This window comes from Marmota marmota, unplaced genomic scaffold (genome assembly GCF_001458135.2).
Source record: "Marmota marmota marmota unplaced genomic scaffold, marMar, whole genome shotgun sequence".
Taxonomy (NCBI): domain Eukaryota; kingdom Metazoa; phylum Chordata; class Mammalia; order Rodentia; family Sciuridae; genus Marmota; species Marmota marmota.
Genome location: NW_025999941.1, coordinates 3,121,264 through 3,125,295, shown reverse-complemented (window position 1 = coordinate 3,125,295; position 4,032 = coordinate 3,121,264). Strand labels below are relative to the sequence as shown.

At 39.2% G+C, this 4,032-nt stretch overlaps 1 long non-coding RNA gene across 1 annotated transcript; it reads left to right on the top strand.

The window, feature by feature from the left end:
- The first annotated feature begins 266 nt into the window (after positions 1 to 266).
- Positions 267 to 3,817, top strand: LOC125616241. The gene is made up of 3 exons (XR_007346847.1): positions 267 to 978; positions 2,314 to 2,475; positions 3,467 to 3,817. It is a non-coding gene; the product is annotated as an uncharacterized LOC125616241 (long non-coding RNA).
- The last annotated feature ends 215 nt before the right edge of the window (positions 3,818 to 4,032 follow it).

The following is a 4,032-nucleotide window of genomic DNA, read 5'->3' as shown; positions in this document are numbered from 1 at the left end:
GACATCATTATCCAAAGTACATGTATGAAGACATGAATTGGTGTGAACATACTTTATATACAGAGATATGAAAAATTGTTCTGTATGTGTAATAAGAATTGTGATACATTCCACTGTCATGCATTTAAAAATAAAACCAATAAAAAAGTGAAGTAGGACATTTGCTATGAATTGCGGGGTTTTTTTTTTGTGTGTGTGTGTGTAAATCAAACACTCCAGAGTACCTGAAAAATGTACTTTAAAACCTTTTTTTTCCACCTGGTGGATCCAAAAATTGGAAGGTTTTGGTAGAATTTCCTTCCTTCTTGATATAGTTTCATTAAAATTGTAAAAATCATATATATATAAAATCCATTAAGCTTCCAAGATTTATGGTTAGCTGTTTTAATAGCTAATGAAATAATAAGACCTTATAATAACCCCTGCCAATTAAAACTAACAAGTGTTAAACAGATAGGACAGCAATATCTATAAGAGGAAGGGATGTGCACTGTTATTTCATATATTGGTGAGAACAGTCACCTTTGATGTATTTTGTTGGTTTTTAGGATGTTGCACAAACCCTCTCAATAATTCTCAGTTCTATAATAGGGTAAATGTTCAACATATTGCTTTAGTGTCTGTGTGTTCCATTTTTCCTAAAGTTTTTTATTCCTTTCACACTTATTTATGGAGGTATTGCTGGGTTTATCCACATCTCTCCACCCTTTTCCAATACTGTCTCCAAACTTTTTGCACTCTCTTTTCTAACAAGTATGTTCTATTGTGTCACAGTTCCATTGTTAAGACAGAATTTACTGTTGAAGTCTCAGATCAGCATTTTGCAACTGGTGATAACTGACCATATGAAGACCTGGAAAGGAATGTGGTAACAATGAAATCCTTTTCCTTCTTGAAAGAATGGATTCAAGGGTTCAACCAGCAATGGTGACAACCAGTTACAAGGCGGAAATAATGTTACCAAAAGGTGATCTCAAGGTTAGTATTACATGTGAATTCCTTTCCTATGTTGTTGTGTACTGGTCACTTTCTTATTGTCATAGGATAATTAGATGTGATGTCATATGTTCCATTTTGCCATGTGGGGTTAAATGGAACTAGGGTTTCTCCCCTCTCTAACATTCTTTCAGTGTCTGAACTGAACTAGGATGAGTATCTAAACAATTCTGGGCTTCCTCCATTTGAAAATGGGAACAGTGGTATTTATCTATTTGGTCTATTAGGTGATAAGAACAAAAGGTCATGGTATAAATACCCTTGACAGCCAGCAAGCACTTTATCAATGCTAGCCCTCCCCACCTCTACTTATGGAGATAGAAAACAGATAACACAAACTCCCTTTTAATATTCAAATATATCCTTCATTGATGACTTTATAAATAAAACCATTGATTTAGATAAAAGGTGAATTTTCCATCCCTTTATCTTTCATTCCTTCTTATATTTCTCAGAACTTTTAGTTCCTATTATAAACTAAGAATGGGATGCTGTGGAGACAAAATGGAGAGACAGGGGTTGATACTATTCTCAAGGAGACTAGAGTCTAGAAAGGGAGGCTATTAAAAAAAAAAAGCCAGAGATAAAGTACTATCTTAGTTTATGAGCTGGAAATTTTATTTTAACCAAGGTTACCAGAGAATGTTTCATGGAAGAGGCAGTGTTTGGGCTTTAAATAAAGGGTATATTTTGTATAGCAAAGAGGGAAGGGATATAATGAGCCAGGACTGACATAGGGTGGTTGGGTGGAAAGACTTTGGCCTGGAACTAAATGATGAGTTGGCATGACCCTGGATGAACCACTTTTCCTCTTTACCTTAAGTCTCTTCATCTGTGAGAGATGTAAAATAAGCTCTGCCCTGTCAGTCTTTCAGATCCTGGAGAGGATCACATGGGAATTTGCAGCTAGCAGCTTTTTGGAAACCATGAAGCCCTCTGGAGCACCACTATCATCACCCAGAAAGTGGTTAGAAATGCAAAACTCCTCCCCACCCCACCCCACCCAGATCTACTGAATCTGAGTCTCAGGGTGGGGCCCAGCAATCTGTTTTTTTTAACAATCTCTCTGGATCATTCTGATGCATAGTAAAGTTTGAGAAAAATGGCTCTGTACTAAGATGGGGAGTTTGGAAATTCCATGCCAGTGAATGTTTTCAACTGTGGATGAACTTAGAGACATATTTCTAGGATGTAGAGGCAGGAGTTTGTGCCCAAAAGACTTCATAATTTCAGTGTGAACAAGACAATTGGAAATATTAGAAAAAAACCCTGTATTGCCAAGCCCTAGAGTTGAAGATTTTTTTTTTCTAATTCCAGATAATTTTGACCTAATCACCTATTTGCAAAGCAATGGAGGCATTGTTGGCCAGCACTGGTGAAACCCACTTGTTCTGCAAGATGATGTAGAATGAGAGTGTTTTTGTGGAAATATTAGCACAAGCTGTCAAATATGGCCCTAACTTTCTGCAGAGGGAGCAAGTATGTCTCTTAATTTTGATCAACTGTGGGGAAACATTGAATAGAAACTTCCAAACCAATTTGAGTGGGCAATTCTTCCTAATGCTGGCCAGCTGCAAAGCTATGACTTGAGGTCTGGTAGATTCACATTTGCTGAATGGGAGCATATTACCTGGAAGAGAAGTGAAAAGACTCAAAGGAAACATTTATCCCAAGGGGAAAAAGAAACAAGTGTGTGAGCTGGGGAGGAGGTGAGCAGGAGGTCAAGGGGAACCAGAGAGGAGCTGTTTAGGCTATTAGGATGACATGTCCATACAGGTTGGATGTCATATTCTGGTTTTTCCACACCTGGGTGGGGGAGGGGGTTGTCTCTTGTGACCTGCAATCCACAGGGCAATCTTTATCAAACCAGCACAGTTGTTCTCCCTAAGACTATGCCCCCCGCCCCCTTACCTGTGTTCCAGACCTGTGGAGAAAGCATGGTAAAAGTAGAAAAATCACTACTCTCTGCCTTAATTCTGAACACATTGTCCACAAACTCTCAGCGTAGGCTTCACTTAGGACCTGTTAGAAAGGCGGATCCTCAGTCCGCCTCAGACCTGCTGATCAGAAGATTCACTAGAGTTTGAGAACAACTGCCTTAGAATGTCATATCAGCCCTGGTGGCATCCCCCAGTATGATAATGTAGCCCAGGGGGAGAGCAGAGAGAATTTCTTCCTGGTTGTAATATGGCTAATATGGATGGCTGACCAGACTGTAACCTGGAACTAGATCAGTCTTACCTGGGAAGCAGCAGATGTACTAGAAATATATATTAGGGGGACCAGGGATGGAGAACAGCCCAGAGAAGAAAAAGAAAGAATTATACAAATTAGCCTAGAGGAGCCTCCTAAACACTGGCTTTGTGTGTGTGTGTGTGTGTGTGTGTGTGTGTGTGAGAGCGCGCGCGAGCGCACGCTTTACCACTGAACTACATCCTCAGTCCTTTTTTAAAATTTTATTTTCATATAGGGTCTCACTAAATTGCCCACGTTGGCCTTGAAATTGTGATCCTCCTGATCCTCCTGCTTCAGCCTGGAGTCACTGGGATTACAGGTGTGTGCCACCACACCTGCTCCTGAACTATTAATAGGAATAGTTGTAGGAAATGTAAGGAAAGCCAGAAATTCAACAATTGTTGGGTGAGAATAAAACTAGAGATCTACTCTACTGTTGCTGTTACCATGACCCTATTTTTGATGCTTGTAAGCTGATGGGGGCTGAGGAAATGGGTTTTGCTTGGGTATGTAGAGGCACAAACAGTGTGGATAAGCTTGCAGAGAAAAATTAGAAGTGATTATCCATTAAAAGTGTTCAACATTACCATCTTGGCCTCGTTTACTTGCATGTCATTTAAATGTGTAAAGAAACTTTAATTTTCTTTCTTTTCTTTTACCTGGTCTGGTCTTCTTCATGGACCCTAGTTCTTCAGTCTAGCAAAGATAATTCACACTTAACTAATTGTGTTTCTTTCTCCTCGCTTGAACATTGTTCTTTCACTTTAAGCATTCAAAGTACTGTTTCTTAAATTCAAACAT